Source organism: Hyperolius riggenbachi, chromosome 2 (assembly GCF_040937935.1).
Source record: "Hyperolius riggenbachi isolate aHypRig1 chromosome 2, aHypRig1.pri, whole genome shotgun sequence".
NCBI classification, from domain to species: Eukaryota; Metazoa; Chordata; class Amphibia; order Anura; family Hyperoliidae; genus Hyperolius; species Hyperolius riggenbachi.
The window spans coordinates 74,241,781-74,264,286 of record NC_090647.1 but is presented as its reverse complement, the minus strand read 5'-3'; positions in this window follow the sequence as shown (position 1 = coordinate 74,264,286).

The window sequence follows — 22,506 nt, the reverse complement described above, 5'->3', positions numbered from 1 at the left end:
AATCACCCATCAATCACTCCCTGTCACTTTCTGTCAACGCTATTTTTTTTAACCCTAAACTGCCCCCTGCTCCCTCCTGATCACCCCCCCCACCCCTCAGATTCTCCCCAGACCCCCCCTCCCCAGACCTCCCCCCCCTGTGTACTGTATGCCTCTATCCCCCCTGTAATAACCCACTGATCACCTGTCAATCACCTATCAATCACCCCCTGTCACTGCCACCCATCAATCAGCCCCTAACCTGCCCCTTGCGGGCAATCTGATCACCCACCCACACCAATAGATCACCCGCAGATCCGACATCAGATCACCTCCCAAGTGCAGTGTTTACATCTGTTCTCTCCTCTAAACACCCACTAATTACCCATCAATCGCCGAACGACCGGCGACTGGCCCCCGCCCCCCTCGCGCTGTAACCCGCCGGTCGTTCGGAAGCCCCGGCGGGTTACTAGCACCCGGATCGCTGCTGCCCGTATGTATAATAGGCTTTGTAATGTATACAAAGCCTATTATACAGGCTGCCTCCTGCCCTGGTGGTCCCAGTGTCCGAGGGACCACCAGGGCAGGCTGCAGCCACCCTAGTCTGCACCCAAGCACACTGATTTTCCCCCCCTGCCCCCTGATCGCCCACAGCACCCCTCAGACCCCCCCCCTGCCCACCCGCAAGACCACTGTTCGTACCCAATCACCCCCTTAATCACCCATCAATCACTCCCTGTCACTTTCTGTCAACGCTATTTTTGTAACCCTAAACTGCCCCCTGCTCCCTCCTGATCACCCCCCCACCAATCAGATTTTCCCCAGCCCCCCCCCCCGCCCCCAGACCCCCCCCCTCCCCTGTGTACTGTATGCCTCTATCCCCCCTGTAATAACCCACTGATCACCTGTCAATCAGCTGTCAGTCACCTGTCAATCACCCATCAATCACCCCCTGTCACTGCCACCCATCAATCAGCCCCTAACCTGCCCCTTGTGGGCAATCTGATCACCCACCCACACCATTAGATCGCCCGCAGATTCGACATCAGATCACCTCCCAAGTGCAGTGTTTACATCTGTTCTCTCCTCTAAACACCCACTAATTACCCATCAATCACCCCCTATCACCACCTGTCACTGTTACCCATCAGAATAGACCCTAATCTGCCCCTTGCGGGCACCCAATCACCCGCCCCACATGCTCACATTGCCCTCAGACTCCCCCTTATCAATTCGCCAATGCAGTATTTACATCTGTTCTTCCCTGTAATAACCCACTAATCACCTGTCAATCACCTGTCAATTACCCATCAATCACCCCCTGTCACTGCCACCCATCAATCAGCCCCTAACCTGCCCCTTGCGGGCAATCTGATCACCCACCCACACCATCAGATTGCCCCAGACCTACCCTCAGATCACCTCCAAAGTGCATTGTTTACATCTGTTCTGCCATCTAATCACCCACTGATCACCCATCAATCACCCCCTGTCACTGATACCCATCAGATTAGACCCCTATCTGTCCCTATAGCACCCAATCACCCGCATACACCCTCAGAACGCCCTAAGACCCCAGCCCTGATCACCTCGCCAGTGCATTGCTTGCATCTATTTCCCCCTTCTAATCACACCTTGAGACACCCATCAATCACCTCCTGTCACCACCTGTCACCCCCTAGCACACCTACCCATCAGATCAGGCCCTAATTTGCCCCGTGTGGACTCTTGATCACTCGGCCAAACCCTCAGACCCTCCTCAGACCCCCTTCCGATCACCTCCCCAGTGCATTGATTGCATCTATTTTCCCCTCTAACCACCCCCTGAGACACTTATCAATCACCTCCTGTCACCCCCCTAGCACTCCTATCCATCAGATCAGGCCCAATACAACCTGTCATCTAAGAGGCCACCCTGCTTATGACCGGTTCCACAAAATTTGCCTCCTCATAGACCATCTGTCATCAAAATTTGCAGATGCTTATACCCCTGAACAGTCATTTTGAGAAATTTGGTTTCCAGACTACTCACGGTTTTGGGCCCGTAAAATGCCAGGGCAGTATAGGAACCCCACAAGTGACCCCATTTTAAAAAAAAAGACACCCCAAGGTATTCTGTTTGGTGTATGACGAGTTCATAGAATATTTTATTTTTTGTCAAAAGTTAGCGGAAATTGATATTTATTGTTTTTTTCAGAAAGTGTCATTTTTCACTAACTTGTGCCAAAAAATAAAATCTTCTATGAACTCACCATACACCTAACGGAATACCTTGGGGTGTCTTCTTTCTAAAATGTGGTCACTTGTGGGGTTCCTATACTGCCCTGGCATTTTAGGGGCCCTAAACCGTGAGGAGTAGTCTAGAAAACAAATGCCTCAAAAGAAGAGGAGCCCCTCACTCTATCACCCCGTACTTGGGCGGCTTTACAAGCGAGGCCTTTCATACGGAATGTAGAGCCACTTCTCAACCCGTTCGCTCCGGGTGACCAGGTCCTGCTGTCTGTCCTCCGTAAAGCGGTACACCTTCTTCCCATCTTTGCAGTCGTGCGTGCGCAATCAGACGGGACAGCAGAGAAGGGTATTTTGCCTGATGGGTGGGATTAGCTGACTTAGAAATCAAAATAAAGTCATGTCTCTATTTTAATGAAGGGAGAGAGAGGGAGAGACAAAGACACTTTTATTCTAAATGTAGATATGGCAAAGTTCATTTCATAGGGCAGCAACGTTTAGTTAAAACATTAGTACCATTTACAAGTCATAGAGAAAGTTTAAAATGGTAAGGGTATAAAAGAAAGCAATATGTAGTATACTACAGGTGAGATTAGAATCAGGGATGAAAAAGTCCCTTATCACGTATGCCTTATCATGTATGCCTTTCATCACCTTCAGCACAGCCTGAGTAACAACAAGCCATGCATGTATCTAGAAGGCCTCTGACCAGTACAGCCAGTATCCTTTAACTTACCTGGGGCTTCTTCCAGCCCCCTGTAGTCCTACAGGTCCCTCACTGTCCTCCCAGTCCGAGCTGTTCTGCTGCTTTACCCCTCCAAAAGCTAGTCGGCTGAGCCCCTTCATGGGCTACTGTGCATGGGCGGCCCTAGATAAGTGTCTCCTTGATCGTTCTGTGAATGCGCAGTTCTGAAGATCAATCAGTGCAAATGCAGGACGATCTAGGCGATACATGGCTTGGACCATACATGCGCAGCAGCCATTTATTATTATTATTATTTAGTATTTATATAGCGCCAACATATTACGCAGCGCTGTACAGTGTATATATATATATCTTGTCACTAACTGTCCCTCAAAGGAGCTCACAATCTAATCCCTACCATTGCCATATATCTATATTATGTAGTGTAAGTACTGTAGTCTAAGTACTGTAGTCTAGGGTCAATTTTTTAGGGGGAGCCAATTAACTTATTCGTATGTTTTTTGGAATGTGGGAGGAAACCGGAGTGCCCGGAGGAAACCCACGCAGACACAGAGAGAACATACAAACTCTTTGCAGATAGTGCCCTGGCTGGGATTCGAACCAGGGACCCAGCGCTGCAAGGCGAGAGCGCTAACCACTACGCCACCGTGCTGAGCCATCATCAGGGATCAGTCGGCAAGCTGTCGGAGGGAAACAGCAGCAAAATGGTTCGGACCAGGAGGAGTGCAAGGGACCTGAAGCAATACAACAGGCTGAAAAAGTCCCAAGTACGTTAGTGGCAGTCCCTGGATCAAAATTCTTGAGAGTTTGACCAACACTATCAAATATACACACATACACATAACTATAAACATTCTAGAAGACATATAAAAATGTCCATATGTTTCAAGACATGTATTTATCTTGAAATAAAAATTGCCTGCAGCACCTAGTATTAGCTGCTGGTGTGAGCAGCGGCTAATTACTAGGCCTTAAGCCCCTTAGCTTCCGAGTTCCAATGAGATCGGGCGCATTTAACTTAGTTTGGCCGCAGGCAATGATGTTATAACGTAAAAAATGTTCAGTGTCTGTAGTTGAAATTTATATTACTCTATCTATCTACATAAATATATATATATATATATATATATATATATATATATATATATATATATATATATATATATATATATATATTTTTTTTTTTTATTTTTTTTTTCAGATATTTATTTACGTTTCAAAACATTTAAACATATGCATATTTTGAGAAAAATAAAAGCGCACAAATCGACACTTTTAGAATACCCTGATGATCAAGAAGGCAAAAAAAAAAAAAACCCTTGCAAAGCATGATACAATATGCTCTAAAAGGGAAAAAACCTTTCTTGGCTCCAAACGGCAACAGGATAAAATCCCTGGATCAACAGTCTACATGCCATTGCAGAAACAATGAAAACATTTTAAGACATAAAAGTGTCTCAATTTTTCTTATCATGTAAGCTTTGTCACCGTCAGCACAGACTGGGTAACAACAGGCCATGTGTGTAACTAGAAGGCCTCTGACCACTACATCCAGATGTGCTTCAGTTTTTCCTCATCTTGGGCCAGTCCTGAACTTTTCCCCTCGACTCACTCTATGCATCTACGCACATGCACTTCTTGCACTACAGTTACCGTTCCAGGGGAAAATCTCATTTTTACCATCTTGGACTCCTATCTCAATCCCACGAGTTTAGCACTGCCCAACAATTATCTAAAACCTGTTTTTAAGCATCATGTCATCACCTTTTGCTGCTGTGAATGAGCGATCAGAGAAGAGAATTTCACCTGGACAATAGGGATGAAAAAGGGAAAAATGCATGCATATACAGCACACTATTAAATATTTGGCTTAACCCTTGCTCCCTTTGCGTCTAAAGAAGAGGAGCCCCTCACTCTATCACCCCGTACTTGGGCTGCTTTACAAGCGAGGCCTTTCGTACGGAATGTAGAGCCACTCCTCAACCCGTTCGCTCCGGGTGACCAGGTCCTGCTGTCTGTCCTCTGTAAAGCGGTACACCTTCTTCCCATCTTCACAGTCGTGCGTGCGCAATCAGACGGGACAGCAGAGAAGGGTATTTTGCCTGATGGGTGGGATTAGCTGACTTAGAAATCAAAATAAAGTCATGTCTCTATTTTGATAAAGGGAGAGAGAGGGAGAGACGGAGACACTTGTATTCTAAATGTAAATATGGCAAAGTTCATTTCATAGGACAGCAAAGTTTAGTTAAAACATTAGTACCATTTACAAGTCATAGAGAAAGTTTAAAATGGTAAGGGTATAAATGAAAGCAATATGTAGTATACTACAGGTGAGATTAGAACCAGGGATGAAAAAGTCCCTTATCACGTATGCCTTTCATCACCTTCAGCACAGCCTGAGTAACAACAAGCCATGCATGTATCTAGAAGGCCTCTGACCAGTACAGCCAGTATCCTTTAACTTACCTGGGGCTTCTTCCAGCCCCCTGTAGTCCTACAGGTCCCTCACTGTCCTCCCAGTCCGAGCTGTTCTGCTGCTTTACCCCTCCAAAAGCTAGTCGGCTGAGCCCCTTCATGGGCTACTGTGCATGGGCGGCCCTAGATAAGTGTCTCCTTGATCGTTCTGTGAATGCGCAGTTCTGAAGATCAATCAGTGCAAATGCAGGACGATCTAGGCGATACATGACTTGGACCATACATGCGCAGCAGCCATTTATTATTATTATTATTTAGTATTTATATAGCGCCAACATATTACGCAGCGCTGTATAGTGTATATATATATATCTTGTCACTAACTGTCCCTCAAAGGAGCTCACAATCTAATCCCTACCATTGCCATATATCTATATTATGTAGTGTAAGTACTGTAGTCTAAGTACTGTAGTCTAGGGTCAATTTTTTAGGGGGAGCCAATTAACTTATTCGTATGTTTTTTGGAATGTGGGAGGAAACCGGAGTGCCCGGAGGAAACCCACGCAGACACAGAGAGAACATACAAACTCTTTGCAGATAGTGCCCTGGCTGGGATTCGAACCAGGGACCCAGCGCTGCAAGGCGAGAGCGCTAACCACTACGCCACCGTGCTGAGCCATCATCAGGGATCAGTCGGCAAGCTGTCGGAGGGAAACAGCAGCAAAATGGTTCGGACCAGGAGGAGTGCAAGGGACCTGAAGCAATACAACAGGCTGAAAAAGTCCCAAGTACGTTAGTGGCAGTCCCTGGATCAAAATTCTTGAGAGTTTGACCAACACTATCAAATATACACACATACACATAACTATAAACATTCTAGAAGACATATAAAAATGTCCATATGTTTCAAGACATGTATTTATCTTGAAATAAAAATTGCCTGCAGCACCTAGTATTAGCTGCTGGTGTGAGCAGCGGCTAATTACTAGGCCTTAAGCCCCTTAGCTTCCGAGTTCCAATGAGATCGGGCGCATTTAACTTAGTTTGGCCGCAGGCAATGATGTTATAACGTAAAAAATGTTCAGTGTCTCTAGTTTAAATTTATATTACTCTATCTATCTACATAAATATATATATATATATATATATATATATATATATATATATATTTTTTTTTTTTTTTCAGATATTTATTTACGTTTCAAAACATTTAAACATATGCATATTTTGAGAAAAATAAAAGCGCACAAATCGACACTTTTAGAATACCCTGATGATCAAGAAGGCAAAAAAAAAAACCCTTGCAAAGCATGATACAATATGCTCTAAAAGGGAAAAAACCTTTCTTGGCTCCAAACGGCAACAGGACAAAATCCCTGGATCAACAGTCTACATGCCATTGCAGAAACAATGAAAACATTTTAAGACATAAAAGTGTCTCAATTTTTCTTATCATGTAAGCTTTGTCACCGTCAGCACAGACTGGGTAACAACAGGCCATGTGTGTAACTAGAAGGCCTCTGACCACTACATCCAGATGTGCTTCAGTTTTTCCTCATCTTGGGCCAGTCCTGAACTTTTCCCCTCGACTCACTCTATGCATCTATGCACATGCACTTCTTGCACTACAGTTACCGTTCCAGGGGAAAATCTCATTTTTACCATCTTGGACTCCTATCTCAATCCCACGAGTTTAGCACTGCCCAACAATTATCTAAAACCTGTTTTTAAGCATCATGTCATCACCTTTTGCTGCTGTGAATGAGCGATCAGAGAAGAGAATTTCACCTGGACAATAGGGATGAAAAAGGGAAAAATGCATGCATATACAGCACACTATTAAATATTTGGGTTAACCCTTGCTCCCTTTGCGTCTAAAGAAGAGGAGCCCCTCACTCTATCACCCCGTACTTGGGCTGCTTTACAAGCGAGGCCTTTCGTACGGAATGTAGAGCCACTCCTCAACCCGTTCGCTCCGGGTGACCAGGTCCTGCTGTCTGTCCTCCGTAAAGCGGTACACCTTCTTCCCATCTTCACAGTCGTGCGTGCGCAATCAGACGGGACAGCAGAGAAGGGTATTTTGCCTGATGGGTGGGATTAGCTGACTTAGAAATCAAAATAAAGTCATGTCTCTATTTTGATAAAGGGAGAGAGAGGGAGAGACGGAGACACTTGTATTCTAAATGTAAATATGGCAAAGTTCATTTCATAGGACAGCAAAGTTTAGTTAAAACATTAGTACCATTTACAAGTCATAGAGAAAGTTTAAAATGGTAAGGGTATAAATGAAAGCAATATGTAGTATACTACAGGTGAGATTAGAACCAGGGATGAAAAAGTCCCTTATCACGTATGCCTTTCATCACCTTCAGCACAGCCTGAGTAACAACAAGCCATGCATGTATCTAGAAGGCCTCTGACCAGTACAGCCAGTATCCTTTAACTTACCTGGGGCTTCTTCCAGCCCCCTGTAGTCCTACAGGTCCCTCACTGTCCTCCCAGTCCGAGCTGTTCTGCTGCTTTACCCCTCCAAAAGCTAGTCGGCTGAGCCCCTTCATGGGCTACTGTGCATGGGCGGCCCTAGATAAGTGTCTCCTTGATCGCTCTGTGAATGCGCAGTTCTGAAGATCAATCAGTGCAAATGCAGGACGATCTAGGCGATACATGGCTTGGACCATACATGCGCAGCAGCCATTTATTATTATTATTATTTAGTATTTATATAGCGCCAACATATTACGCAGCGCTGTACAGTGTATATATATATATCTTGTCACTAACTGTCCCTCAAAGGAGCTCACAATCTAATCCCTACCATTGCCATATATCTATATTATGTAGTGTAAGTACTGTAGTCTAAGTACTGTAGTCTAGGGTCAATTTTTTAGGGGGAGCCAATTAACTTATTCGTATGTTTTTTGGAATGTGGGAGGAAACCGGAGTGCCCGGAGGAAACCCACGCAGACACAGAGAGAACATACAAACTCTTTGCAGATAGTGCCCTGGCTGGGATTCGAACCAGGGACCCAGCGCTGCAAGGCGAGAGCGCTAACCACTACGCCACCGTGCTGAGCCATCATCAGGGATCAGTCGGCAAGCTGTCGGAGGGAAACAGCAGCAAAATGGTTCGGACCAGGAGGAGTGCAAGGGACCTGAAGCAATACAACAGGCTGAAAAAGTCCCAAGTACGTTAGTGGCAGTCCCTGGATCAAAATTCTTGAGAGTTTGACCAACACTATCAAATATACACACATACACATAACTATAAACATTCTAGAAGACATATAAAAATGTCCATATGTTTCAAGACATGTATTTATCTTGAAATAAAAATTGCCTGCAGCACCTAGTATTAGCTGCTGGTGTGAGCAGCGGCTAATTACTAGGTCTTAAGCCCCTTAGCTTCCGAGTTCCAATGAGATCGGGCGCATTTAACTTAGTTTGGCCGCAGGCAATGATGTTATAACGTAAAAAATGTTCAGTGTCTCTAGTTTAAATTTATATTACTCTATCTATCTACATAAATATATATATATATATATATATATATATATATATATATATATATATTTTTTTTTTTTTTTCAGATATTTATTTACGTTTCAAAACATTTAAACATATGCATATTTTGAGAAAAATAAAAGCGCACAAATCGACACTTTTAGAATACCCTGATGATCAAGAAGGCAAAAAAAAAAACCCTTGCAAAGCATGATACAATATGCTCTAAAAGGGAAAAAACCTTTCTTGGCTCCAAACGGCAACAGGATAAAATCCCTGGATCAACAGTCTACATGCCATTGCAGAAACAATGAAAACATTTTAAGACATAAAAGTGTCTCAATTTTTCTTATCATGTAAGCTTTGTCACCGTCAGCACAGACTGGGTAACAACAGGCCATGTGTGTAACTAGAAGGCCTCTGACCACTACATCCAGATGTGCTTCAGTTTTTCCTCATCTTGGGCCAGTCCTGAACTTTTCCCCTCGACTCACTCTATGCATCTACGCACATGCACTTCTTGCACTACAGTTACCGTTCCAGGGGAAAATCTCATTTTTACCATCTTGGACTCCTATCTCAATCCCACGAGTTTAGCACTGCCCAACAATTATCTAAAACCTGTTTTTAAGCATCATGTCATCACCTTTTGCTGCTGTGAATGAGCGATCAGAGAAGAGTATTTCACCTGGACAATAGGGATGAAAAAGGGAAAAATGCATGCATATATAGCACACTATTAAATATTTGGCTTAACCCTTGCTCCCTTTGCGTCTAAAGAAGAGGAGCCCCTCACTCTATCACCCCGTACTTGGGCTGCTTTACAAGCGAGGCCTTTCGTACGGAATGTAGAGCCACTCCTCAACCCGTTCGCTCCGGGTGACCAGGTCCTGCTGTCTGTCCTCCGTAAAGCGGTACACCTTCTTCCCATCTTCACAGTCGTGCGTGCGCAATCAGACGGGACAGCAGAGAAGGGTATTTTGCCTGATGGGTGGGATTAGCTGACTTAGAAATCAAAATAAAGTCATGTCTCTATTTTGATAAAGGGAGAGAGAGGGAGAGACGGAGACACTTGTATTCTAAATGTAAATATGGCAAAGTTCATTTCATAGGGCAGCAAAGTTTAGTTAAAACATTAGTACCATTTACAAGTCATAGAGAAAGTTTAAAATGGTAAGGGTATAAATGAAAGCAATATGTAGTATACTACAGGTGAGATTAGAACCAGGGATGAAAAAGTCCCTTATCACGTATGCCTTTCATCACCTTCAGCACAGCCTGAGTAACAACAAGCCATGCATGTATCTAGAAGGCCTCTGACCAGTACAGCCAGTATCCTTTAACTTACCTGGGGCTTCTTCCAGCCCCCTGTAGTCCTACAGGTCCCTCACTGTCCTCCCAGTCCGAGCTGTTCTGCTGCTTTACCCCTCCAAAAGCTAGTCCGCTGAGCCCCTTCATGGGCTACTGTGCATGGGCGGCCCTAGATAAGTGTCTCCTTGATCGTTCTGTGAATGCGCAGTTCCAAAGATCAATCAGTGCAAATGCAGGACGATCTAGGCGATACATGGCTTGGACCATACATGCGCAGCAGCCATTTATTATTATTATTTAGTATTTATATAGCGCCAACATATTACGCAGCGCTGTACAGTGTATATATATATATATATATATATATATATATATATATCTTGTCACTAACTGTCCCTCAAAGGAGCTCACAATCCAATCCCTACCATTGCCATATATCTATATTATGTAGTGTAAGTACTGTAGTCTACGGTCAATTTTTTAGGGGGAGCCAATTAACGTATTCGTATGTTTTTTGGAATGTGGGAGGAAACCGGAGTGCCCGGAGGAAACCCACGCAGACACAGAGAGAACATACAAACTCTTTGCAGATAGTGCCCTGGCTGGGATTCGAACCAGGGACCCAGCGCTGCAAGGCGAGAGCGCTAACCACTACGCCACCGTGCTGAGCCATCATCAGGGATCAGTCGGCAAGCTGTCGGAGGGAAACAGCAGCAAAATGGTTCGGACCAGGAGGAGTGCAAGGGACCTGAAGCAATACAACAGGCTGAAAAAGTCCCAAGTACGTTAGAGGCAGTCCCTGGATCAAAATTCTTGAGAGTTTGACCAACACTATCAAATATACACACATACACATAACTATAAACATTCTAGAAGACATATAAAAATGTCCATATGTTTCAAGACATGTATATATCTTGAAATAAAAATTGCCTGCAGCACCTAGTATTAGCTGCTGGTGTGAACAGCGGCTAATTACTAGGCCTTAAGCCCCTTGGCTTCCGAGTTCCAATGAGATCGGGCGCATTTAACTTAGTTTGACCGCAGGCAGTGATGTTATAACGTAAAAAATGTTCAGTGTCTGTAGTTGAAATTTATATTACTCTATCTATCTACATATATATATATATATATATATATATATATATATATATTTTTTTTTTTTTTTTTCAGATATTTATTTACGTTTCAAAACATTTAAACATATGCATATTTTGAGAAAAATAAAAGCGCACAAATCGACACTTTTAGAATACCCAGATGATCAAGAAGGCAAAAAAAAAAAAAAACCCTTGCAAAGCATGATACAATATGCTCTAAAAGGGAAAAAACCTTTCTTGGCTCCAAACGGCAACAGGATAAAATCCCTGGATCAACAGTCTACATGCCATTGCAGAAACAATGAAAACATTTTAAGACATAAAAGTGTCTCAATTTTTCTTATCATGTAAGCTTTGTCACCGTCAGCACAGACTGGGTAACAACAGGCCATGTGTGTAACTAGAAGGCCTCTGACCACTACATCCAGATGTGCTTCAGTTTTTCCTCATCTTGGGCCAGTCCTGAACTTTTCCCCTCGACTCACTCTATGCATCTACGCCCATGCACTTCTTGCACTACAGTTACCGTTCCAGGGGAAAATCTCATTTTTACCATCTTGGACTCCTATCTCAATCCCACGAGTTTAGCACTGCCCAACAATTATCCAAAACCTGTTTTTAAGCATCATGTCATCACCTTTTGCTGCTGTGAATGAGCGATCAGAGAAGAGAATTTCACCTGGACAATAGGGATGAAAAAGGGAAAAATGCATTCATATACAGCACACTATTAAATATTTGGCTTAACCCCTGCTCCCTTTGCGTCTAAAGAAGAGGAGCCCCTCACTCTATCACCCCGTACTTGGGCTGCTTTACAAGCGAGGCCTTTCGTACGGAATGTAGAGCCACTCCTCAACCCGTTCGCTCCGGGTGACCAGGTCCTGCTGTCTGTCCTCCGTAAAGCGGTACACCTTCTTCCCATCTTCACAGTCGTGCGTGCGCAATCAGACGGGACAGCAGAGAAGGGTATTTTGCCTGATGGGTGGGATTAGCTGACTTAGAAATCAAAATAAAGTCATGTCTCTATTTTGATAAAGGGAGAGAGAGGGAGAGACGGAGACACTTGTATTCTAAATGTAAATATGGCAAAGTTCATTTCATAGGGCAGCAAAGTTTAGTTAAAACATTAGTACCATTTACAAGTCATAGAGAAAGTTTAAAATGGTAAGGGTATAAATGAAAGCAATATGTAGTATACTACAGGTGAGAATAGAACCAGGGATGAAAAAGTCCCTTATCACGTATGCCTTTCATCACCTTCAGCACAGCCTGAGTAACAACAAGCCATGCATGTATCTAGAAGGCCTCTGACCAGTACAGCCAGTATCCTTTAACTTACCTGGGGCTTCTTCCAGCCCCCTGTAGTCCTACAGGTCCCTCACTGTCCTCCCAGTCTGAGCTGTTCTGCTGCTTTACCCCTCCAAAAGCTAGTCGGCTGAGCCCCTTCATGGGCTACTGTGCATGGGCGGCCCTAGATAAGTGTCTCCTTGATCGTTCTGTGAATGCGCAGTTCTGAAGATCAATCAGTGCAAATGCAGGACGATCTAGGCGATACATGGCTTGGACCATACATGCGCAGCAGCCATTTATTATTATTATTATTTAGTATTTATATAGCGCCAACATATTACGCAGCGCTGTACAGTGTATATATATATATCTTGTCACTAACTGTCCCTCAAAGGAGCTCACAATCTAATCCCTACCATTGCCATATATCTATATTATGTAGTGTAAGTACTGTAGTCTAAGTACTGTAGTCTAGGGTCAATTTTTTAGGGGGAGCCAATTAACTTATTCGTATGTTTTTTGGAATGTGGGAGGAAACCGGAGTGCCCGGAGGAAACCCACGCAGACACAGAGAGAACATACAAACTCTTTGCAGATAGTGCCCTGGCTGGGATTCGAACCAGGGACCCAGCGCTGCAAGGCGAGAGCGCTAACCACTACGCCACCGTGCTGAGCCATCATCAGGGATCAGTCGGCAAGCTGTCGGAGGGAAACAGCAGCAAAATGGTTCGGACCAGGAGGAGTGCAAGGGACCTGAAGCAATACAACAGGCTGAAAAAGTCCCAAGTACGTTAGAGGCAGTCCCTGGATCAAAATTCTTGAGAGTTTGACCAACACTATCAAATATACACACATACACATAACTATAAACATTCTAGAAGACATATAAAAATGTCCATATGTTTCAAGACATGTATTTATCTTGAAATAAAAATTGCCTGCAGCACCTAGTATTAGCTGCTGGTGTGAGCAGCGGCTAATTACTAGGCCTTAAGCCCCTTAGCTTCCGAGTTCCAATGAGATCGGGCGCATTTAACTTAGTTTGGCCGCAGGCAATGATGTTATAACGTAAAAAATGTTCAGTGTCTCTAGTTTAAATTTATATTACTCTATCTATCTACATAAATATATATATATATATATATATATATATATATATATATATATATATATATATATATATATATATATATATTTATTTATTTTTTTTTTCAGATATTTATTTACGTTTCAAAACATTTAAACATATGCATATTTTGAGAAAAATAAAAGCGCACAAATCGACACTTTTAGAATACCCTGATGATCAAGAAGGCAAAAAAAAAACCCTTGCAAAGCATGATACAATATGCTCTAAAAGGGAAAAAACCTTTCTTGGCTCCAAACGGCAACAGGATAAAATCCCTGGATCAACAGTCTACATGCCATTGCAGAAACAATGAAAACATTTTAAGACATAAAAGTGTCTCAATTTTTCTTATCATGTAAGCTTTGTCACCGTCAGCACAGACTGGGTAACAACAGGCCATGTGTGTAACTAGAAGGCCTCTGACCACTACATCCAGATGTGCTTCAGTTTTTCCTCATCTTGGGCCAGTCCTGAACTTTTCCCCTCGACTCACTCTATGCATCTACGCACATGCACTTCTTGCACTACAGTTACCGTTCCAGGGGAAAATCTCATTTTTACCATCTTGGACTCCTATCTCAATCCCACGAGTTTAGCACTGCCCAACAATTATCTAAAACCTGTTTTTAAGCATCATGTCATCACCTTTTGCTGCTGTGAATGAGCGATCAGAGAAGAGAATTTCACCTGGACAATAGGGATGAAAAAGGGAAAAATGCATGCATATACAGCACACTATTAAATATTTGGCTTAACCCTTGCTCCCTTTGCGTCTAAAGAAGAGGAGCCCCTCACTCTATCACCCCGTACTTGGGCTGCTTTACAAGCGAGGCCTTTCGTACGGAATGTAGAGCCACTCCTCAACCCGTTCGCTCCGGGTGACCAGGTCCTGCTGTCTGTCCTCCGTAAAGCGGTACACCTTCTTCCCATCTTCACAGTCGTGCGTGCGCAATCAGACGGGACAGCAGAGAAGGGTATTTTGCCTGATGGGTGGGATTAGCTGACTTAGAAATCAAAATAAAGTCATGTCTCTATTTTGATAAAGGGAGAGAGAGGGAGAGACGGAGACACTTGTATTCTAAATGTAAATATGGCAAAGTTCATTTCATAGGGCAGCAAAGTTTAGTTAAAACATTAGTACCATTTACAAGTCATAGAGAAAGTTTAAAATGGTAAGGGTATAAATGAAAGCAATATGTAGTATACTACAGGTGAGATTAGAACCAGGGATGAAAAAGTCCCTTATCACGTATGCCTTTCATCACCTTCAGCACAGCCTGAGTAACAACAAGCCATGCATGTATCTAGAAGGCCTCTGACCAGTACAGCCAGTATCCTTTAACTTACCTGGGGCTTCTTCCAGCCCCCTGTAGTCCTACAGGTCCCTCACTGTCCTCCCAGTCCGAGCTGTTCTGCTGCTTTACCCCTCCAAAAGCTAGTCCGCTGAGCCCCTTCATGGGCTACTGTGCATGGGCGGTCCTAGATAAGTGTCTCCTTGATCGTTCTGTGAATGCGCAGTTCCAAAGATCAATCAGTGCAAATGCAGGACGATCTAGGCGATACATGGCTTGGACCATACATGCGCAGCAGCCATTTATTATTATTATTTAGTATTTATATAGCGCCAACATATTACGCAGCGCTGTACAGTGTATATATATATATATATATATATATCTTGTCACTAACTGTCCCTCAAAGGAGCTCACAATCCAATCCCTACCATTGCCATATATCTATATTATGTAGTGTAAGTACTGTAGTCTACGGTCAATTTTTTAGGGGGAGCCAATTAACGTATTCGTATGTTTTTTTGGAATGTGGGAGGAAACCGGAGTGCCCGGAGGAAACCCACGCAGACACAGAGAGAACATACAAACTCTTTGCAGATAGTGCCCTGGCTGGGATTCGAACCAGGGACCCAGCGCTGCAAGGCGAGAGCGCTAACCACTACGCCACCGTGCTGAGCCATCATCAGGGATCAGTCGGCAAGCTGTCGGAGGGAAACAGCAGCAAAATGGTTCGGACCAGGAGGAGTGCAAGGGACCTGAAGCAATACAACAGGCTGAAAAAGTCCCAAGTACGTTAGAGGCAGTCCCTGGATCAAAATTCTTGAGAGTTTGACCAACACTATCAAATATACACACATACACATAACTATAAACATTCTAGAAGACATATAAAAATGTCCATATGTTTCAAGACATGTATATATCTTGAAATAAAAATTGCCTGCAGCACCTAGTATTAGCTGCTGGTGTGAACAGCGGCTAATTACTAGGCCTTAAGCCCCTTGGCTTCCGAGTTCCAATGAGATCGGGCGCATTTAACTTAGTTTGGCCGCAGGCAGTGATGTTATAACGTAAAAAATGTTCAGTGTCTGTAGTTGAAATTTATATTACTCTATCTATCTACATATATATATATATATATATATATATATATATTTTTTTTTTTTTTTATTTTTTTTTTTTTTTTCAGATATTTATTTACGTTTCAAAACATTTAAACATATGCATATTTTGAGAAAAATAAAAGCGCACAAATCGACACTTTTAGAATACCCAGATGATCAAGAAGGCAAAAAAAAAAAAACCCTTGCAAAGCATGATACATTATGCTCTAAAAGGGAAAAAACCTTTCTTGGCTCCAAACGGCAACAGGATAAAATCCCTGGATCAACAGTCTACATGCCATTGCAGAAACAATGAAAACATTTTAAGACATAAAAGTGTCTCAATTTTTCTTATCATGTAAGCTTTGTCACCGTCAGCACAGACTGGGTAACAACAGGCCATGTGTGTAACTAGAAGGCCTCTGACCACTACATCCAGATGTGCTTCAGTTTTTCCTCATCTTGGGCCAGTCCTGAACTTTTCCCCTCGACTCACTCTATGCATCTACGCCCATGCACTTCTTGCACTACAGTTACCGTTCCAGGGGAAAATCTCATTTTTACCATCTTGGACTCCTATCTCAATCCCACGAGTTTAGCACTGCCCAACAATTATCCAAAACCTGTTTTTAAGCATCATGTCATCACCTTTTGCTGCTGTGAATGAGCGATCAGAGAAGAGAATTTCACCTGGACAATAGGGATGAAAAAGGGAAAAATGCATTCATATACAGCACACTATTAAATATTTGGCTTAACCCCTGCTCCCTTTGCGTCTAAAGAAGAGGAGCCCCTCACTCTATCACCCCGTACTTGGGCTGCTTTACAAGCGAGGCCTTTCGTACGGAATGTAGAGCCACTCCTCAACCCGTTCGCTCCGGGTGACCAGGTCCTGCTGTCTGTCCTCCGTAAAGCGGTACACCTTCTTCCCATCTTCACAGTCGTGCGTGCGCAATCAGACGGGACAGCAGAGAAGGGTATTTTGCCTGATGGGTGGGATTAGCTGACTTAGAAATCAAAATAAAGTCATGTCTCTATTTTGATAAAGGGAGAGAGAGGGAGAGACGGAGACACTTGTATTCTAAATGTAAATATGGCAAAGTTCATTTCATAGGGCAGCAAAGTTTAGTTAAAACATTAGTACCATTTACAAGTCATAGAGAAAGTTTAAAATGGTAAGGGTATAAATGAAAGCAATATGTAGTATACTACAGGTGAGAATAGAACCAGGGATGAAAAAGTCCCTTATCACGTATGCCTTTCATCACCTTCAGCACAGCCTGAGTAACAACAAGCCATGCATGTATCTAGAAGGCCTCTGACCAGTACAGCCAGTATCCTTTAACTTACCTGGGGCTTCTTCCAGCCCCCTGTAGTCCTACAGGTCCCTCACTGTCCTCCCAGTCCGAGCTGTTCTGCTGCTTTACCCCTCCAAAAGCTAGTCGGCTGAGCCCCTTCATGGGCTACTGTGCATGGGCGGCCCTAGATAAGTGTCTCCTTGATCGTTCTGTGAATGCGCAGTTCTGAAGATCAATCAGTGCAAATGCAGGACGATCTAGGCGATACATGGCTTGGACCATACATGCGCAGCAGCCATTTATTATTATTATTATTTAGTATTTATATAGCGCCAACATATTACGCAGCGCTGTACAGTGTATATATATATATCTTGTCACTAACTGTCCCTCAAAGGAGCTCACAATCTAATCCCTACCATTGCCATATATCTATATTATGTAGTGTAAGTACTGTAGTCTAAGTACTGTAGTCTAGGGTCAATTTTTTAGGGGGAGCCAATTAACTTATTCGTATGTTTTTTGGAATGTGGGAGGAAACCGGAGTGCCCGGAGGAAACCCACGCAGACACAGAGAGAACATACAAACTCTTTGCAGATAGTGCCCTGGCTGGGATTCGAACCAGGGACCCAGCGCTGCAAGACGAGAGCGCTAACCACTACGCCACCGTGCTGAGCCATCATCAGGGATCAGTCGGCAAGCTGTCGGAGGGAAACAGCAGCAAAATGGTTCGGACCAGGAGGAGTGCAAGGGACCTGAAGCAATACAACAGGCTGAAAAAGTCCCAAGTACGTTAGAGGCAATCCCTGGATCAAAATTCTTGAGAGTTTGACCAACACTATCAAATATACACACATACACATAACTATAAACATTCTAGAAGACATATAAAAATGTCCATATGTTTCAAGACATGTATTTATCTTGAAATAAAAATTGCCTGCAGCACCTAGTATTAGCTGCTGGTGTGAGCAGCGGCTAATTACTAGGCCTTAAGCCCCTTAGCTTCCGAGTTCCAATGAGATCGGGCGCATTTAACTTAGTTTGGCCGCAGGCAATGATGTTATAACGTAAAAAATGTTCAGTGTCTCTAGTTTAAATTTATATTACTCTATCTATCTACATAAATATATATATATATATATATATATATATATATATATATATATATATTTATATATATTTTTTTTTTTTTCAGATATTTATTTACGTTTCAAAACATTTAAACATATGCATATTTTGAGAAAAATAAAAGCGCACAAATCGACACTTTTAGAATACCCTGATGATCAAGAAGGCAAAAAAAAAACCCTTGCAAAGCATGATACAATATGCTCTAAAAGGGAAAAAACCTTTCTTGGCTCCAAACGGCAACAGGATAAAATCCCTGGATCAACAGTCTACATGCCATTGCAGAAACAATGAAAACATTTTAAGACATAAAAGTGTCTCAATTTTTCTTATCATGTAAGCTTTGTCACCGTCAGCACAGACTGGGTAACAACAGGCCATGTGTGTAACTAGAAGGCCTCTGACCACTACATCCAGATGTGCTTCAGTTTTTCCTCATCTTGGGCCAGTCCTGAACTTTTCCCCTCGACTCACTCTATGCATCTACGCACATGCACTTCTTGCACTACAGTTACCGTTCCAGGGGAAAATCTCATTTTTACCATCTTGGACTCCTATCTCAATCCCACGAGTTTAGCACTGCCCAACAATTATCTAAAACCTGTTTTTAAGCATCATGTCATCACCTTTTGCTGCTGTGAATGAGCGATCAGAGAAGAGAATTTCACCTGGACAATAGGGATGAAAAAGGGAAAAATGCATGCATATACAGCACACTATTAAATATTTGGCTTAACCCTTGCTCCCTTTGCGTCTAAAGAAGAGGAGCCCCTCACTCTATCACCCCGTACTTGGGCTGCTTTACAAGCGAGGCCTTTCGTACGGAATGTAGAGCCACTCCTCAACCCGTTCGCTCCGGGTGACCAGGTCCTGCTGTCTGTCCTCCGTAAAGCGGTACACCTTCTTCCCATCTTCACAGTCGTGCGTGCGCAATCAGACGGGACAGCAGAGAAGGGTATTTTGCCTGATGGGTGGGATTAGCTGACTTAGAAATCAAAATAAAGTCATGTCTCTATTTTGATAAAGGGAGAGAGAGGGAGAGACGGAGACACTTGTATTCTAAATGTAAATATGGCAAAGTTCATTTCATAGGGCAGCAAAGTTTAGTTAAAACATTAGTACCATTTACAAGTCATAGAGAAAGTTTAAAATGGTAAGGGTATAAATGAAAGCAATATGTAGTATACTACAGGTGAGATTAGAACCAGGGATGAAAAAGTCCCTTATCACGTATGCCTTTCATCACCTTCAGCACAGCCTGAGTAACAACAAGCCATGCATGTATCTAGAAGGCCTCTGACCAGTACAGCCAGTATCCTTTAACTTACCTGGGGCTTCTTCCAGCCCCCTGTAGTCCTACAGGTCCCTCACTGTCCTCCCAGTCCGAGCTGTTCTGCTGCTTTACCCCTCCAAAAGCTAGTCCGCTGAGCCCCTTCATGGGCTACTGTGCATGGGCGGCCCTAGATAAGTGTCTCCTTGATCGTTCTGTGAATGCGCAGTTCCAAAGATCAATCAGTGCAAATGCAGGACGATCTAGGCGATACATGGCTTGGACCATACATGCGCAGCAGCCATTTATTATTATTATTTAGTATTTATATAGCGCCAACATATTACGCAGCGCTGTACAGTGTATATATATATATATATATATATATATCTTGTCACTAACTGTCCCTCAAAGGAGCTCACAATCCAATCCCTACCATTGCCATATATCTATATTATGTAGTGTAAGTACTGTAGTCTACGGTCAATTTTTTAGGGGGAGCCAATTAACGTATTCGTATGTTTTTTGGAATGTGGGAGGAAACCGGAGTGCCCGGAGGAAACCCACGCAGACACAGAGAGAACATACAAACTCTTTGCAGATAGTGCCCTGGCTGGGATTCGAACCAGGGACCCAGCGCTGCAAGGCGAGAGCGCTAACCACTACGCCACCGTGCTGAGCCATCATCAGGGATCAGTCGGCAAGCTGTCGGAGGGAAACAGCAGCAAAATGGTTCGGACCAGGAGGAGTGCAAGGGACCTGAAGCAATACAACAGGCTGAAAAAGTCCCAAGTACGTTAGAGGCAGTCCCTGGATCAAAATTCTTGAGAGTTTGACCAACACTATCAAATATACACACATACACATAACTATAAACATTCTAGAAGACATATAAAAATGTCCATATGTTTCAAGACATGTATATATCTTGAAATAAAAATTGCCTGCAGCACCTAGTATTAGCTGCTGGTGTGAACAGCGGCTAATTACTAGGCCTTAAGCCCCTTAGCTTCCGAGTTCCAATGAGATCGGGCGCATTTAACTTAGTTTGGCCGCAGGCAGTGATGTTATAACGTAAAAAATGTTCAGTGTCTGTAGTTGAAATTTATATTACTCTATCTATCTACATAAATATATATATATATATATATATATATATATATATATATATATATATATATATATATATATATATATATATTTTTTTTTTTTTCAGATATTTATTTACGTTTCAAAACATTTAAACATATGCATATTTTGAGAAAAATAAAAGCGCACAAATCGACACTTTTAGAATACCCAGATGATCAAGAAGGCAAAAAAAAAAAACCCTTGCAAAGCATGATACAATATGCTCTAAAAGGGAAAAAACCTTTCTTGGCTCCAAACGGCAACAGGATAAAATCCCTGGATCAACAGTCTACATGCCATTGCAGAAACAATGAAAACATTTTAAGACATAAAAGTGTCTCAATTTTTCTTATCATGTAAGCTTTGTCACCGTCAGCACAGACTGGGTAACAACAGGCCATGTGTGTAACTAGAAGGCCTCTGACCACTACATCCAGATGTGCTTCAGTTTTTCCTCATCTTGGGCCAGTCCTGAACTTTTCCCCTCGACTCACTCTATGCATCTACGCCCATGCACTTCTTGCACTACAGTTACCGTTCCAGGGGAAAATCTCATTTTTACCATCTTGGACTCCTATCTCAATCCCACGAGTTTAGCACTGCCCAACAATTATCCAAAACCTGTTTTTAAGCATCATGTCATCACCTTTTGCTGCTGTGAATGAGCGATCAGAGAAGAGAATTTCACCTGGACAATAGGGATGAAAAAGGGAAAAATGCATGCATATACAGCACACTATTAAATATTTGGCTTAACCCCTGCTCCCTTTGCGTCTAAAGAAGAGGAGCCCCTCACTCTATCACCCCGTACTTGGGCTGCTTTACAAGCGAGGCCTTTCGTACGGAATGTAGAGCCACTCCTCAACCCGTTCGCTCCGGGTGACCAGGTCCTGCTGTCTGTCCTCCGTAAAGCGGTACACCTTCTTCCCATCTTCACAGTTGTGCGTGCGCAATCAGACGGGACAGCAGAGAAGGGTATTTTGCCTGATGGGTGGGATTAGCTGACTTAGAAATCAAAATAAAGTCATGTCTCTATTTTGATAAAGGGAGAGAGAGGGAGAGACGGAGACACTTGTATTCTAAATGTAAATATGGCAAAGTTCATTTCATAGGGCAGCAAAGTTTAGTTAAAACATTAGTACCATTTACAAGTCATAGAGAAAGTTTAAAATGGTAAGGGTATAAATGAAAGCAATATGTAGTATACTACAGGTGAGATTAGAACCAGGGATGAAAAAGTCCCTTATCACGTATGCCTTTCATCACCTTCAGCACAGCCTGAGTAACAACAAGCCATGCATGTATCTAGAAGGCCTCTGACCAGTACAGCCAGTATCCTTTAACTTACCTGGGGCTTCTTCCAGCCCCCTGTAGTCCTACAGGTCCCTCACTGTCCTCCCAGTCCGAGCTGTTCTGCTGCTTTACCCCTCCAAAAGCTAGTCCGCTGAGCCCCTTCATGGGCTACTGTGCATGGGCGGCCCTAGATAAGTGTCTCCTTGATCGTTCTGTGAATGCGCAGTTCCGAAGATCAATCAGTGCAAATGCAGGACGATCTAGGCGATACATGGCTTGGACCACACATGCGCAGCAGCCATTTATTATTATTATTATTATTATTAT